The following is an 18,218-nucleotide window of genomic DNA, read 5'->3' on the forward strand; positions in this document are numbered from 1 at the left end:
CCGTAGAGCATCGAGGGAATACAGGCCAAGACAAACGCAGGCTCAAAAACACACACGAGCCGTCCACAAAAGTTGAACAACTATATACAGGAGCAATTTAGTTGGGCTGTAATTTGTATATAGTGTTTGACAACCTTGCTGGAGAAGTTTTCACCCTAGAAATGCTAAGTAGTCCCAGCAGGAGTCAGTCAGGAAGAGGAGAGGGAGTCTTTGCTGTTTAATGTATTCTTCGGCAGCCTAGAGGCCTCCAAAAACGCTGCATGTCTTTACCATCCAGCTTACACACACACACACACACACACACACACACACACACACACACATATGCACACACACATGCACACACACACATATGCACACACACATGCACACACACATACTCACATATCTGTCGGCAGTCAGGCTCTGAAGGAACGTTGCTAATAGGGCTGTTTTTAATGAGCCAGGGAGAGGAGAGTGACCCTTCGAAGGTGAATATCTCTATCTCTCTCTCTGTCTGTATTATGCTGTGTGTTTGCATGCATGCCACTCACACATACACACTTACACACAAACACTTTCTCACACATATGCACACTTGTCCTCGTGATTTTACACCAAGTTGTAATATTTATGTCTAATTGTTTTTAACTGCCATAATTACTTGCAGCTCTTGGCTCATTCATTCATCCGATCCTCTCATCAGGAGAGAACGCAGGGACATCAGAAAGGAGAAATGTTTTTTTTTTTTTTTTTTTTTTTACGGCTGGAGAGCCTGCATAAATTGTAAGGGTTTGAAAAAAAAAACCCTGCAGCAATAGTTTTCCACAAAGCTGCAGGAGATCCGTCGATTTCCTCAAGTTCCACTTCACGTTGCAAGGGACATATCCATCCCCAGACAACCATTTCACTTTATTTCACTGATTTTATGATCCTTTTTTTTTCACTGCAAAGAAAAAGGGAAGGTAAAAAAAAGAAAGGAAGCAGTTCTAAGAGCAGCCAAAAGATGGCACACTATGTATGGAAGGAAAAAAAAAAGAGGGGCTGTTGTGATCGAGGCGGCTGTGTGTGTGTGTGTGTGTGTGCGTGTGTGTGTGTGTGTGTGTCTGTGTTTAACCTAGAACCTGGAGAGCGTCTGTGTTTCCTCTGCTGGGAATCTTCTGCTTCCAGGATCCATACAGGAAAGGGAGTAGGAGGAGGAAGTAGAAGGAGCTCGGTAGGTGAGTGGATGTCATGCTTCTGCTCATGTTGCTCAACAGGCCAAAGTGTGGATGCTCTTACACTGAAATGAGCCTGAGGATATATGGATGTGACATTTCATCCGCTTCATTTTGTCTTTGTGGAGTCTCAGTGCAATCTCAGAGAAGAGGGCTTAAAAATAATGGCTGTTCTGTTGATCTGACGTCTCACATTGAAAATTGATGCACTAACCAACCAGGTAGGGCAGATTGAGCAGGTTAATATTTCTGTGTTCCTAAAACAAATTAGAGTAGAATGAAAAAGCACCCTTCATTCATCATGTTTTAAACAAATTTCTCATGAAATAACTTCTTTAATGCCACAAAAGTCACCTTCTTATGGATGCTGCTGATTTCTTTTTATCATTTCTCCTCACACTGGCGCTGCAGAGACAGTTCAAATCTGTTATAAAATATTTCTTTTTTTTTCATTTGACATGAATTATTAGTATGTCCCTTCTTTAGTTTATTGGGAAACATCATATTACCAAGATTGCAAAAATGCTACAGGAATATGTGACATTTTTTAGGCTCGGAAAATGAATTATGTTAATGAACTGCCTTTTTAAAAAGATGTATACTCACACCTTACAAGTGCAAAGGGATACAATATTTTCAAATCTAAAATTGAGCATTTATTTATTTTTTCATGGTTATACACTGCTCTCTATCATACTTCAAAATTCAGTGGGGTGTTAAAGCTGTAAGTGAGTGTAACAGTGTGTTCAGCAGTGTGATTACATTTGCTATGTTACCACACAAACACTTAACATCTCTGCTTTGGACATGGACATGCGGCTGTATTCTACTCAAACACACACACACACACACACACACACACACACACATACACACACACACACACACACACACACACACACACTCACACGCCCATGCTACAAGACCACTGAAAATCAATGTGACAGGTTTCAGTCGTCCCTCAGTGTACACATCCCCTCTCAGACTCTCTCCTGACATCTGCTCGATTACCTCCTACAGCCACACACACACGCACACACACACACACACACACACACACACACACACACACACACACACACACAAGCACAGCCGCACTCCCCGTGGCCACCCTAAGCCCCTCTGAGCCATATGAAATGTAGTCGGTGCAGGAGAAACCAGATACTGCTGGCTGTGTCACATTGCGTTTGCCGCCACCCGTCAGGAGCGGGTCTGTTTGACTGCCAGACGTTATGACAGCGTCAGTCATCCTCCAGCCCAGCAGCAGGCTGCGGGACAGAGGAGAAGAAGAAGAGAGGGTGGAGAATGGGGGGAGTGAGTAAGACCACCAGAGGCTTATAGGAGGAGGTGAGAAAGTGAGCAGAGTCGTACCGTGGAAAGATGTGAAATTTCAGATCTTACGTGGGATCCTTCTGGTTCTGATTTGATTCATTTTTCTTCCTTTTAAACGTACAAAAGCCGATATAAAAGAAGGTGATGGACTTCTTTCAGCAGCACCCCATTCCCCTTCACACAGTCACACTCACAAAGAAAAGGAGAGTGATACTTGTTTTTTTCCAAACTGGTTTTAGGATTTGAAGTGGGGAGGATTTTTAGAGTCTAGCAGCCCTCTAACCTCTTGCAGTTTTCTTTTGTGTGTATGTCTGTGTCTGGTTTTGGGATTTGACAGCTGGCAACTTGGTGATTGAGCTGCTTATCCTGTCAGTTCTGACAGCCAGACCTGCATTTTAATTTCATTTTTTGCTGCTATATATATATATTTTTTTTTAGGTTAAGCTGCAGGAGGGTGCAACGTGTCAATGGGGAAGAAAAAAAACAACTAGCTATCAGCCCCCTACAACAATCATGACAGTCAAGGACACACACACACACACACACACACACACGTGCACGCATAAACAAACACAGGTGTACAGTCAAAAACACCTGCACCTCATACTTCCCATACACACACAGAAGATGTGTTGTCAGGCCATCCGACAGCCGACAGCCCCGCCAGCTCCCATGTGGCCTGGAGAGTTTCCAGACAGCAGGACGGGAGGGCCTGGATAGCAGCACCTCATGCCCTCACCTCATCTTCATCACCCCCCCACCTCCTTCCTCACCTCCAGCCTCACCTCGCCGCCTTTCACTGTGCAGGACAGCAACCCTCAGAAGAGCCGGCGAGGATGAGCGCTGATGGACAGGCCGTCTCTGGTGTGAACTCTCGCCCTCTCCAGCCGACGTCATGGACAGACAGCTTGCTGTGACAGAAAGCCCAGTTTAAGTGGTAATCCTCAAAATGCTCCTGCTTTGGCGGTGTGCTGCTGCTTTTTGCTGCCGTGATGTCTTAGCTTCGTGGTTTCGTGTGTCAATCAGTAAGTATCTGTGGAGTTTGATGACTTTAAAGATGTTTTGGGTGGTGATCTTTCAGCCACAGTTTTGTTCAGTGCTCAGACTTGGACTTATTTCTTGTTAAATGTCAAACAAGTGATGCACTTTCTGTGTGCTCCATGCTTGGATTGTAGAAGAGCACATTTCCAGTAATGTGTTTTAGCCTTCCCTTCTTCTTATCAACTGTTTTGAGCCCTGTGTAATATTTACATTTCTGTATACTGTATACTTGTAATTTGTTTGTCATGTGGAAATAAACTCTGAAAATTTGAAAGAAATGCAGAGAGCATTCTTGTCCCCAGTCTCTCCTATTATGCATCGAATTGAGAGAATTTCTTTTGCAGTAAAATGGTCTCTTTGATTGTTATGTAAAGCATTATCAGATTGTGATGTGCATATTTCTATTACATATTGTGGACTTGAAGATACTATTAAAGTGGTTTATCTAAGCTAATTCCATTGGTTCCCCTCCCAGGGCCACCTGTTCTAAAAAGTAAAGTGCTAACATCTCATTGGAGACCTAACAAGTTGCCCTAACGCTGCACCTTTTTTTTTTTCACTGGGTCACAAGTTAAATTTGAATGTTCATAAAGCAAAATGTTGTTCTACAGTCAAGTAAGGTCAAATGAAAATACACAGCTCTAGCTAACAAATAAATAAATGTAGAGGATTAATTTCATTCGAGGTATAATGGAGTCAAAGTATCAATTTGCATAATATAGAAACACTTGAGTGGAGTGCAGGTACCTTGAAGTGCAAAGCCTCCTTCCACCATTGCATTCCGCTGAATCCTGCAGAGTGTGCATTCACAGACAGATACTTTCATTCTGCACGGAGCTCACTCAGTGCTGCTGTCAGTCCGCCTCATGTCCATTCTCTGTATCACTACCTCTGAAATGAAGGCTCTCTGCTATGAATGATTAATAAACAAACCTATTAACAATGCGGGCAGACATTTCACAAAAGCTTCATTTTGCGGAAATACAATCTCCCTTTTGTTAATAATGTCCATTAATCATGTAAGGATGTCACTTAACGCAAGGTTAATGAAACACTGCTAATGCCTGCCTAATCTATCCGCAGTCACAAAGCCGCTGTAACCGTAATGCCGAGCCCACTAAACTGTTTTCCGGAGGATTCTCAGTATGTGATTGATGCATGCAGGACAGGGGATGTCCATTATTTAAAGTGGAACACAGACACAGAATGTGGGGTCAGCTGTGGGACGGACTAAGAAAGCTTTACCTGTCCACACGGCTAATGAACCACTGACAAGATGTATGGGAACACTTTGGGGAGAGAATCTAAGTATGACATAACTACTTGATAATGGATTTATTGTGGCGCTCACTCACAATCAAACCTCCTCTTCGTGGCCTTCTTCTCCCATAATCCACAGGGAAACTATTGATGGAGAAAGCGGCTTTAACCAGCACTGATTTTTTTTATTTTTTTTTTTGCATGTTGATGTGTGTGTATTTTTGTGCACGTCTTGTTCTGACTTTCATTTTCCAGCTGTCAGGCCGACCTATTAAACAGAGTATTATTTTTTTTATGTGTGTGTGCATTGTGTCTGTGTAAGCATGGCGCAGTGTAAGCACAACATTAGGAGCGAATGTTTATTGTAATGTGAGTGTCTGGTGCCAGCTGAGCTGAGCTGCAAGCTGTTTGGAGAAGCGGATGACTGTTTGATTGTTTGATGACAATGTGAGCCTTGCATCTCTCTTCCTTTCGTCTGCGTCTCTGAAGAATGCTGACATTAAATGTTTGATGTTGGCATGCACAACTGATGTACAAATAAAAACCTCACCGGTGAGACATGTTTTTTCCCCCCCTTCTTCTTGCATTTTGACAATACATTTGTTGTTTTTCTGTTGTTTCCAGATTCGATTCAAGTTTACCTTTTCCCCCCTTTTTAAAAGTTTGGATTGTTTTTCTCTTTCTTTCTCCCTGTTGAACCAGAAAGTCAGGAGCAACAACAGAAAATTCACTCGTATGACTTAAGGAGTAAGTGTTTTAAATTGGAACGCCTCTTGGTTTTCAATAGGGAGTGTGTGCAGCATGACGTTATGAGAGTGGAGGAGGTGCTGGTGGAGGAGAGGCAGGTCAATATGAGTCCTAATAAAGCGTGAGTTCATTTCTCCGCCGCGCTCCCCCCTGGCCACCGAGCGCTCCATATACAAGTCAAATCGGCTTTTTGCCTCCCAAAGCTGTGTGATTTATGACCCGGCTCCATTGACCAGACCAGCTAGTTTTCATTTTTGTTAAATCACGCGCCCTCTTAAATGAAACTATTGATTTAAAGTCAGCTTACTGAGGATTTAATTTGTATTTGGAAAATTAAAGCAGGTAACGCTTTATAATTTCACACTACACTGGAGTAGAACCAGTTACCCCCCTATCCCAGGACCCAACACCACCCTTATTTCCCCCTCCATCTGGTTCCAGCGTCCACTTTGTGTGGCCATTAATGACTTTTAGACAGGGAGAGGAGGGATTTATAGCCATGGGACACCAGCCTTGACCATCCCATACTTAGTGCCCCTTTGCTGCCACAGCACATCAGCACTTAACTTCATGTCTTTCCTCTGATTTCCTGCGACCTTGACTGTCTCCGGTGTTGTCTCAACTTGACTTTCCTGCTGGTCAACACCTCTGCTGTAGCTGTCAGGAGGCTGCTGCTGCTGCTGCTGCTGTCAGTTCATTACAGAGCGACTGAGAAAATCAGGTTAACTCCTTCTTTAATCCATGTATCAAAGTAAAGCCTTAGTGTCAGTTTATTTGTTTGTTCGCTGGTTTGTCACCACTGTTCTACTTTCTTGAATCTTGGGGAAATGATGTTTCAGTCCACGATAAATCACAAGAAAACCGTGAACACGCATCCACTACATTCTGTTATTTTCAAAATGGCACAGCAGAGGGAAGCTACTTTGTTACTACCTCCAACAACATGTACCCATGCGTGCCATTTTTGACAAAAACCTGCAGAAATGATGCGTCTCACCTTTTCAAAAATACACTCTCTGGTTAGAAGAGGGAAGCTTCCATTACAGCTCAAAAACATGGTGACACATTTGTTACTGATTGTCCCTCATTTGTGCGGGAGGAGACATCCTCACTGTCGCCTTGTCTTAGCTTTGTCTCCAGGTTGGCTTCCGCCGTCTCCTCTCCGCTGACACTATGGCAGCCAGGCTTTGCCCCTCTCTCTCCCCCTCTCTCACTGCTCCCTCACCCCTCACCCTGCCATAAGCTCCTTCACCAAGCCCCTCATTAACCCCTCCCTTCTGCCCTGGCATTGAAAAGGCGCTGTCTTTAAACCTGTCCCCGCATCTTCAACACAGTTTTCAGCAGTGAGCATGTGGGCGGAGGGGTGGATCAGTTTCTCCGAGGCCCCCGCACCGACTGATTTATATTATATTTAGTAATAATAATCACAGTTATCGCGCCTCCTCCTCCCCCTCCTTCCTTTTTGTTAGAGCCTCCCGTTAGTGGGGCGGTGGGACGGCATGGCTGTCTCCTCGGCCTCCTCACCTCCGTGCGGCTGTGTGTGTCGATCTGCCTCCATAAAGAAGAGGGAGGAGCGGCGGGTGGGGGTGGGAAGCTCTAGGGTGTCATTAACTCCTTTCTTCTCCCCAGGAGGAAACAGCACTTTGACTACCATGATCCTGACCCCCGCCCCGCATCACCCCATCCAGCTCACCCTCCCTAACCCCTTTCACCCTTCTTGCTTCCTTCCAATCCTCACCCCTCAAAAGCCCCCCCCTCCCTCGTCCCCGGTTGCTCTCCATAACTGTTTATTAACACGTCTTTAACTTCAACACACTCTTTAAACTGAGCTCACCCCTCCACCCACCTCCTTCACTCAGGCGTCACCGTTAGCCGGCACTCTCCCTTTCATTATCAGGGACCTGTTAGCGCGCAGGATTCTTAACCTTTTAGCTTGGTTCATGTGGGGGAATTTCCCTGTGGGCTGTTATTGTCCTCTATTCTCTCTGCTTCATGCAGAGGCAGCTAGGTTGTTCACCAAAAGAGACGAGTAAAACAACAACAAGGGTCTAAAAGTATAGAGAAACTTTTCTTACATCTTTTTAATTCTATTTTAAATGTTAGCAACAACACCGGTAACACGTGTGCCATACAAGCATATTTAAAGCACCTATGAGGAACTTTCTGTTTTAGCGACTTATGTAATGATTTTCTTCTGTTCATTTGTACGTATGGCTTTTTAACAAAAGTGTATCCTTCTCCATTTTAACGATCAAGATTCACTGATAATCTTTGTCATGGAAAATGCAAAAAGATTCAATTTCACTATTTCAAAAGTATCAATATGAAGACCTCGCTGGTTTTTATAGGACATACAGAGGCAGCCATCTTCATTTAGGTCTGGTTCATATCCAGATGAAAAACTCTTCACTGCAGCTTTAAGAGCAAACTCACGAAAATCAGTAGAAGATGTCCTTTAATCATCACTTTCACTTCTTTACACATTCATGCAAATGATTTCTTTCCTATTAGTCATCCTCGGTTGGACAAGCTAAATCGTTTTTAACCTCTTCTGAGAGGATGTTAACTCACAAATCTAGCATTTAGTTTCTGATGAATCAAATGATAAGCTTTTTTTTTTTTTTTTTTACCCACTTTTGAGCACACATCAGCTATTTCAACATGTCAAAATAAAATATTTATAAAGGGGAGGCTGTGAGAGTCAGAAAACTGTCTGGTTGCCTTTGGGCTCTGATATGCAGAACAACATTTGTAGTTTCTTTAAGATGTCTAATGAACATGAAATGGACTTGCTATGAAGGTTTGATAGAGAGCTTCATGTTTTTGAGGGCTGAAGTTTAAAACAAAACATTCATCTGTTGCTGAAAATGGCTTTAATAGATACTGTATAAATCATAAAATAAACTTTTGAATGTCATCAATTGATAAAATGCAAACAATGGGTTTACATTTTTGTAGCACAAATGGTTTCACTTTGCAGCCAATAAAACCCTGTTTCTAGAAGTACTAGTAAAATAGAGCATTTGAATGGGGAAGCCTTATAATCACGATCAATCAGTACAGCTGTTGCTCAGGTTTGACTTTGATTTTTTTTCTGTCTCTCAGGAGGAAGTTTGACTGTTGAGGACGATCCAGGATAGTAGTCGCTGCCTGACTGTGTGAGTGTCCCACAGGGAGACTCCACCAGGGTCTTTGGGCTGGGCTGCCAAGCTCATATCTCTCTCCTCCTATAAACATCACAGAGTGCTGATGTCTTTAAAAGGCCCTGAATGACATCTGGGAGTGGAGGAACACTGTGATTAATCGCCACGTTGATTCTCATGGAAATCAGCCCGGGTCCACGCAGAAAGAGAGGAGGAGGAGCTGAAAACCGTGTGAAACGGACTCCGGCCAAATACACAAAGATGATTGCTCACAAGGGGATTTTTGCGTTATCAAAAAGGGGATTGTGCTTTACACAATGGCCTTCCTCTTGTGCTAATGTGTTAGTCCATATTTCAAGTCTATAGCTTATAAATTGGCAGTTGAGTTAATTTCGAATAGGAAATGTCCTGCACACAACTTGATGAAAAGACGTTTAAATCATTATCTTGTCATGCGCCAGTCATTGTAACAGAGAGATTATAGAGAGGGGAGATTTTTTATGTGAAAAAGTTACTTGTATGAATCAATTCTGGTCAATCCCTATCCAAAATGTGTATCATGAATGAATGAGCATCACCAATTAATGACACAAGTGTTGTACTTGTGGATGAGTACCAGGCTGTAAATGTGGGATTATACTTGGTTTAATGGGGACGTTTGGTACTGAGTCACTGACTCTGATTTCCCACAGGAAAAAGCCTCTATCTCTTGTAAATGCTCTGTATCTAACAGCTTAGATAATTCATCCAGGGAATCATTCAAATAAACAGATCTCGGTGATAAACTCCAGCTTTAGATAAACACAGACGGATGTTTGTCCCCCTCCAAAAAAAAAAAAAATTAAAGTGTGCAGGATTTGAGGAACCGCAAAATTCACAACATTACTTCTTTATAACAAAGCCTCGGAAAGTTGAGGCTGACACCTCCAAAAATGAATGAAAGTTCAATGGCGTTGTGAATGTTTGTCAGGAGGTGTACTTTACACTGTTTGGCATAACTGCCTTCCCCAAGCCATAAGTCTATGCCAGCATTAAAAACAAATAGCCGCACTGAAAAAAAGGCAGGCAAGGAGGAAATTTACCCGAGTGAGGAATTGATTTTGTCTGGCCCGAGAGAGTACTTCATTCTTGGTCATGGCAGCAGGAGGGATCGGAGACGTGTTTTACTAACAGGAGAGCAAAGGCACCCATGCAAAACTATTTTTTAACAGCGCCAGGAAAAATCACCCTCTCCCGTGCTCCCATTTTTTTCTTCTTTACAGATGACACAATACTTTCCAGTCACTCATCAGCAGGAGCAGCTCACGGCCACTTTTCAGATTTAAAGCTGCAGCGGTGCAACATGGCTCCTTTAGCGATGTGAGCCGGGGTAACGTACAGATGCTATGTCGAATTTACAATAAAAGGAAGCACAGGACATTTTGGAAACAGAAGAATTTTACTGAGGAGGCATGTGTCAAACTTTTCACCCCCTTAACACTTCATAAACATTTTGCAGCTCATGTCTGCATTCATAGTTAATCTCTGTGTTTGTTGGTATTATTTGCAACAGTCTACTGATTTTGATTCCAAACGATTATGGTCAATGATAACCCAATTTTCCCCATGTAATTGAATATCTCTTTTCTAACTCTATCAAAACACTGGTTACAGATAGAGTGTGCGCCGCAGCTGTCACCGTTTCTGTCCACCTCAGCAGAAGCGGCGGGTTTTATAGGGCTGGTAAGGAGCGGAAAATGTGAATAAGCGAATTTGGAAAGCCCGACTCTCCTCCTCTGCAGCGCTATGCAATTTGCAATTTAGTGTGCGAGCTAAGTGGCTCATTTTTATGTGAACACCATTGTGTTCCTAACAGTGCAGCAAACAATCGCTGTTCCAAGGCAAAGAATGACACAATGTGAACAATGGAACAATGAGGGCCTTTTTTTCCCTCTCTGTTGCTGCCTGAAGGAGAGAGAGAGAGGGGGAAAAAAAAGATCTGTATGAAACAAAAAACGGGGCTGGTATAATTGTTTTCAAAGGCTGTGATACAGAGATGTTAAGTTTTTTTTTTTAAATCTGGGATAATGCTTGCACTAAAGGGCATGAAGTGTGCTCTGTTATAGTCACGTGCAGAAACATGTAGAGCTCTAGTTCACATAGAAAGACACACTCGAGGTGCACGTATACACGGATCAGCCAGTGCCGCCTGATGTCATGTGTGTTAGTGTGTATGTTGACAGGGATCAGCGATGGGTGTTAAAACATTTCAGGCCCCTGCTCTCCCCACAGCCACAGCATTGACAGTGTGAGACCTGCCACTGAGCAGCCTAACCTGACACTATCTATCACTGGGAGCATGCAGGAGTCAATGGTACACTGCACACACCGACACACAATCTCCCTCACTGTCTGCTGCACTCTGTCTCACTTCCGCTGCTTGGCTATTTCATTCCCTTTCTTTCTGTGTTTATGTTTGTCTCTTTGTCCCTTCCTCTGCTCCTCTCACAGACACTGACATTTACACACAAACACACACACACACATACACACACACACACACACACACACACACAAACACACACAAATCCATGCACATGCAGTCTCAGGGATTCCTGGAAGTCTTGCGTGTGTGTCATAAATCAAAGTGATCATATCAGTCTTGCGCACAAAGCCGTATTTATTGCGAGGAGTGATGATAGAATAGATTTCATCCTCCCTCGTGCTCAGTGTGGTAACACACTATCAATGGGTGTATCAAACTTTTTGTGTGCTTCCCTCTCAGTCCCACCCAGCAAACACTCGACGACTTCACCAAAGAAAATAAAAATCACCCCCATGTGGCTTGTTGGCCGACATCTGTTTATGATATACAATGCAATACCTCGCCCACATAGTACCACGTCACAGACTCACAGTAGAGCAAGGAACTGACACTGTGTACTTTCCCAGAAGGTCTTGCTCCTGACGGCTGCAAACCAACCCCCTCAACACACTCAACCAACAACCCCCCTCTTCAAATTCTCACCCCGCTAACATGGACAGCCCGTAATAGCAGACATGAATCTGTGTCTCCCTTTGCTCCAAACAGATGCTGGCTGTCCATAAATCACATGCCTCCATTTTGTTGAGCAGAACAAAAAGCGTTGTTTCAGTGGGCCCGGTAATAATCCCTGTGCCCCATGTTGTGTTTTGTCTCTGGGCCGGCTCTCGTCTCCCCTCTCCTCTGTCACGCTCCGGCTTCTCCACATGCATTACAATAGGGGCAGCCAGGTGATGAATATTTGTGTCTGGCCTGCCGTTAAGATTTCATTAATCACTCCAAGACTTGAGAGCAAAGCTGCGTACCTGGCTGGCCAGCAGGCAGCGGGCCTCCGCACACAACCTCCTGGGGACGACGCGCAGCCATGTTGTGTTGTGTTATGGCAAGGCTTGTTTGTTGTATTTGTCTCTCTTCGCTCTTTTTTGTCTCTGGTTCCAAGTAACACAGTTTCTCAAAAAAGAATGAATTCGCTGAAAGGTGCAAAAACAAAAGTTTTTACTATCCAAAAGGACAAAAGAATCATGAGATGTCAGCAGTGCTTGTTACAACTGTTGATCAATTTCAACTGAGTCATCCTTTATAAGTCCAGGTGTTCCGAATTTTGGCTCTTAAAATGCTATTTTTACAACTGCCATGATGGAAAACAGCCCCACACTTAGAGAAGGCGACTGAAGCTGCAGCGCTGAAGATCTTTAAAGTTTCAGTTTGAAGCCAAGATTAAATAGCAGACAGTAAACCATCTATCCACTATCTATTTTTTGTGCGTTTGGGATTGCGTGACTGTCAGCTGCCATTGCGGGAGACACCATGAACCGTTCCCCAGTCAATCACAGGGCTGACATATTAAAGCACAAAACCAGCAACACTCACTTTCACACCTACATACAATTTCAGAGTCACCAATTAACCTATCAAGCATGTTGTTGGACAGCGCTAACCACAGCAACACCACGCAGCCTCAGACAGTAATGTTATATTAAAACTTTGCATCCTATCTTCAACTCATCGAGCTCTCCATTGCTTTGACTCCTTTGTAGGAGCATCGGTTATTATTTGTCACTGTGGAATGATTCCCTCACAGACTTACGTTTGTTGAGGCAAACATGGTCTATCTCTAATTTGGCTGATATTGTGTACACTCTTTGAGGATGACAGCTTGGAATCGACAGACTTTTCCACAATAAATTTGCACCAATCAATCTGTTGGGAGCTGACAACAACATCCGGCTTCATCTTACTTCATCTAAAGAATGTGAAAGCATGGCCTTTATATCAAGGATATGAATGATAGACGGCGGAGATAGAAGTTAAGGGAGAAAGACTTTCTTGTTTACAAAAAAAGGTACTTGCTATACTGTAACTTTAAATTTGTCACAGCCCCACATTTTATGCAACAACACTGCCTCTGTTTCACTCTGAACACACTGATCGTTAAAAGACAATAATAATAACTATGACTATTATAATTTAACAATACAGCTCTGATGTTGCCCAAACAAGAGATCTTTTACCTTCTCAGAAATGAGACCTAAGAGAAGGCAGGATCAAAGGTTAACCTGGCTAAACTTTTACCAAGACACGACTGCGGGCTTTCAACATAACCACTGTCTTTATCCTTTTCTCCCTCCTCCTCTCTCTTTGGTTTTTACGGTTCTGGTGAGGCAGTAACAGATGGAGAGACAGAGTGCAGGGATGATGAGGACGTAAAATGTGCAACGTTTACTCATTTGCTTCTTTATTGTCTTTCGCTGCAGGAGTGGAGTGAGGGAGTGAGTGGAAAACAAACCGGTGGGTACAAGGACACAGGCCTCCCGAGCCTCATTCAACAACCAATCGGCCTTGATAGGATCCACCAGCTGCCAAGGATACAGCGACTCCGTCTCTCTCCCTTTCCCTCTCACCCTACATCTCTTTCTCCACTCTTGACTCCCCACCTGTTCTCTCCCTGTCAGTCAATTTTTACTCTCTTTTTGCTGTCTATTTGCACCCCTACCCTCTACTGCCCTCCCCTTTCGCTTCCTTTCTTCCTGTCTGTAATGCGTAGCGGTGATGGATAGACGTGTGCCGACGTACAGAGGAACCTATTTGGACTGGTGTGTCAGCCCATCTTTATCAAATGTTGCAGAGGTATATTCTCTTGCTATGCTTCATTACTCTGGAATGGCGGGCCCTGAAATGTTTGACTGCTCTGTCTTCTCTCCTCCTCACCCCCCGACTCCCCCCTCCTCCAACCTCTCTCCCACTCATTTAGGGCCTGTGAGCTGTAGTGTTGGAGCCGTAGAGCGAGTGTGAGCACGGCTGTCTTCCCCTCTCTGCCGGCTGGCCGAGGGAACGCAGCGATGCCTCGGGGGGTAGATATCGATTCAATCGCATGGCTGAGGCGCTAACGAAGCCCCTCCCCTTCCTGCCAACTCTCATGACAACCAGCTGCCACAGTGGGCTTCCATTGGCTGAGCATGGACGTGTCTCTGCCAATCAAAATGCCACTGACAGCTCCTGTGTCTGAGCATGACCTCAGGATGACATCACTGGAAAGGCATTAAAGTAATAAAGAGCTTGGTAGTACACTACTGTAAAGGGCAGTGCTACATAAAGACTCATCGATCAGCGCGTACGGAATCTAAATTGAGGTGTTTCAGTCGTAGTTGAATGAAGGGTCAGCTCTCCCTGAATGGCCTTGTAAGGGAAAACTTTTCTCTCACAGTCCATCTATTCTGTCATAATACTCTGTGTGTATCTGCACCGCACACCTTGTCGGTAAGCTCGAGACTAAATGTGTGTGTGGATGAAGGTATATCAACCCGCAGGAAGTGGGGATCAATAGTAAATCCTCCTGAGCTGGGGGTATTTCTCCAGAGAGGTGGGGACCTTAAGCCAGATCAATGAGGAGCACAGACAGCATCTTGGACTTGATGGAAGTTTGGAGTGATAGGAATCAGGCCATCGCTGAGTTTAAGTAACTATCATAACTGAGGGGATAACACTTGTCAAAAGTCTAAACAGAACTCCAACTTTAGGTGACATTGGGAATCAAATATTCCTCATCATTATTTCATAAGTACACGTTATTTCCCACTAAACATCATCCTGTCCCTTTTTTACACAACTGTACAGGTCTTTCACCAATGCTGTTGCCCACATTTTGTATCACTTTGCCATATAGATGGTATTTTTGCTTTATCTTACTGAAGTACTGAAAGAAGGCCTACTGCTGTTCATGAGCTTTCTCACTTTTTTACTACTTATTTTCTCAGTTTTTGGATCTAAAACATCAAGACAGAGTCATTGTGTGTGTACCTGGCAATAAACCTGATTCTGAAAGATCATCATTACAACAACATCAACATCAACATGAGGTAACCACAGACACTGGATGTTAGTTAGAGTTAGGAGTGCTTTGAGAAGTCATTCTACATGATGCCTTACTATCTTACACTTCAACAAGACAACAAGAGTTCACACAGCGATGGCCTTACCAGTTTGTAACAAACAGAGCAGAGAGGATGACGAGTCCACAGTGTTCACACACTTCTATGATAAACTGCAGAACATTAGAACAGATGACGTTTTTTTTCTGTGTAATGACACGCTCCTTCGCTCTTTCTCGTCCGTCTGAGCGCTCTCAGAAGTAGTTTCAAACTTGTTGAAAGAAAAAAACAACAACTGAAAGTCGATTTATGCCGTTTTTTCATCTGACAGGATGATCAGACATCTTTATCAGAAAAGTTTCAGGATTGGTCACACCATCTTTTCTCACAAACATCACAGGTCAGGCAAATAGCATTACTGAACTTTGGGACAGTGGCAGCTGGTCAAGGATACAAAATAATGAGTACGTCAGTTTCACTGATGAGCAATATTTTTTAGACAGGGATCAAAGCTATGATCAATTTAAATAACGGTAAAGCATGCTTTCCACTTGGTCACCTTTCCAGCCTCAAGCGTACTGCAGGATTTCACATTCTCTTCACCTTTCAAGACTGGAGACAACTGACCCGAAACGTCATCAGCACAGCGTAGCAAATCAGCACGAAACCCCCCTAAAACCTTAACTTCAATTTATTTACAGATATTGAGAGTTTATTCTTAGTGTTGGTATCCTGTCTTGAACATTTTAGGGTTCAATCTTGTCTCTTTACTAAGATATTTCAAAAGAGAGTCCTTCAAAGATGTAGTCTGAAATGTCACTGACTGATGAATACAGATTTTGCACCTTGCAAAGCACCTCACTTGTCTTCCTCTTGTGTAATTGTCAATGTTGTTTCAAAGAATGACACAGACTTAGAGCCAGATTGGAGCCAAGCTGTAAGGCAGCTGGTTCCACTGTCAGATTTGTTGCAGTCATATTGGAGCTTTCCCTGAGGCTAGTGGAGACTGAGTTCCTCCAGCAGCTCCATTTGGACCTGAGTGGCCTTTCCCTAAATAGCCCGTTTGGCCCTGTAATCCACGTCAGGAGACGGGGACACTGTGGGATCAAAGGGAAAGCGTGGAACCCTAAAGAAGCCATAACTCTGGGCTTTAATTGTGTTTCGAGTAAATGTCAGAGCACCCCAGACGTCTGGGAATCATCTGCCTCCCTTTAATACACGTTATTGTCATTCTATCAAACAAAATCACATTTGGACCAAAATATTTGGAGAAGTAGCATGTGGGAGAGTCATGCAGAGCAGTAAATTAGAGGGCAAACGTAAACGGGGAGCTATTTTATGACAAACAGTAAACTTGCTGTAAATTGGATTGTCATTGGTGCATTTCTTTAAAAAAAACTGCAGAGAAATGAGTGCTGGATGTAACAGTGGGAAGTTGTGTTGATCATCTGCAGTAGCACTGCTTTATAACTGGAGTTAAACAGAGCGGCTCATGTGTCTGTGATAATTAGAACTATATTCTATTTTGCATAATTGCCCGGAAAGATAAAAAAAAAAGTTGAGATGAAGCATTATCAAAACAATGATAACTGCAACAACGTTATCGATGTATCTGTTTCACATCCTGAATTCTCTCTCATATTTTGACAACCTATATGGCGCATTTAACCTTCGGTGTCTGTTTCTCAAAATGAAATTGCACTGTGGAAAAAAAAAAAAAAAAGGAGAGAAGAAAGACTCATATTACCGTGAAAAAAGATGGCTTTTCTCTGGAACAATAAGCAGTCCTTGAACTCCACGTCATTAAAGTGAATGCCATCATTTCCTTTCATTAAGATGACTGTGTGCAGACACATATTGCAGTTGGAAGGCGAAGCTGCGGCAGGAGACTCATTTAAAAACCGCCCTAATCTGGAAAACGATTCTAATGTTTCTCAAATGTTATATCCTCCCAACCTAGCATGTGAGACGCTAAAGAGAACTGTAACATTTTGAGGCATTTAAACGAGGTTGTGCTTAAAAAATGCACCCTGAGTGCTGCTTTCTCTGCTTTCACATATATTGCCAATATTTTTTACAATAAATACTGAAAAAATGGAATAAAATCATCTTCTCCTCGTCATTGGAGATTATTCTTATCACATGCAAAAAGGCCTCTTATAAATGTTGAGTCTGTTTTGTTGATGTCAAATCGTAGCAATATCCTTACCCTCTCCTGTTTTCCTTATTTGACTCAACGGGTGTGAAACAGTCTCTCATATCCTTGTCTTGTCCATAAGAGATGAAATGACTTTAAGACTGCAGTGTTGCCACAGGCAGGCCGGCTGAAAGGCTATTTCAGGAGAAATGGACATGGACATAAATATCCTTACGGGGTGCTTTGTAATAAAAGGAAAAAAAAAACACAATGTTATGAAACGCAGCGAAACATAAAGAAAGAAAGAAGGAAGGAGAGTGTGTGTGTGTGTGTGTGTGTGTGTGTGTGTGAAGATGTGTGCAGTGTGTTTGAGGGGAAATATCCATCAAATTAACACATCAGTGGCTTTGATTGTAATCTCTCCGCCCCGGCTCTTGCTCTGCCACGCTAGACAAGCAGCCAAACGTGATTTATCAATGCAAAGCTAATGGCATCAATATGAATCTAACTAAAAATCAATATTTCATTACCAAATTGTTAGCGAGAATGAAGAAAAATGGCCACGGCCGGAGCGTTCTCCAGGGTAGGAGCATCTGGAGTTCAATGTGACAAGATGAGCGATGCGTGACTCGGGGCTCGAGGAAGGACACGGCGAGGACAGGACTCAGTCTAGGCACACTTTGAACTCTCTCTCTCTCTCTCTCTCTCTCCCTTTTTCCCTCCTCCATGTTTCAGTTGAAGCCCAACAATGTTCCCTCCACTTTATTATGTTTTCACTTCCTCTCCCTCTCTTTCCTCCTTTCATATCTTTATCACGCCATTTCCTCGATCAATCTCCCCTTGTGTGTCAGCGAGGGTGTCGGCGGAGGACCACACAGTGTTTCACATTCCTCCTCAATTAATGACCAGCTCGAACATGGAGCCAGTCACCCCCCCCCCCCCCCCACCCCCCACCCCAAACCCCCCCACCCC

General features: G+C 43.4%; 1 long non-coding RNA gene across 1 annotated transcript; it reads left to right on the plus strand.

The window, feature by feature from the left end:
- The first annotated feature begins 1,104 nt into the window (after positions 1-1,104).
- Positions 1,105-14,919, plus strand: LOC306823863. Its single transcript, XR_013779063.1, has 4 exons — positions 1,105-1,199; positions 8,682-8,734; positions 13,496-13,868; positions 13,993-14,919. It is a non-coding gene; the product is annotated as an uncharacterized lncRNA (long non-coding RNA).
- The last annotated feature ends 3,299 nt before the right edge of the window (positions 14,920-18,218 follow it).

Source organism: Symphodus melops (assembly GCF_947650265.1).
Source record: "Symphodus melops genome assembly, chromosome: 5".
Classification (NCBI taxonomy): Eukaryota; Metazoa; Chordata; class Actinopteri; order Labriformes; family Labridae; genus Symphodus; species Symphodus melops.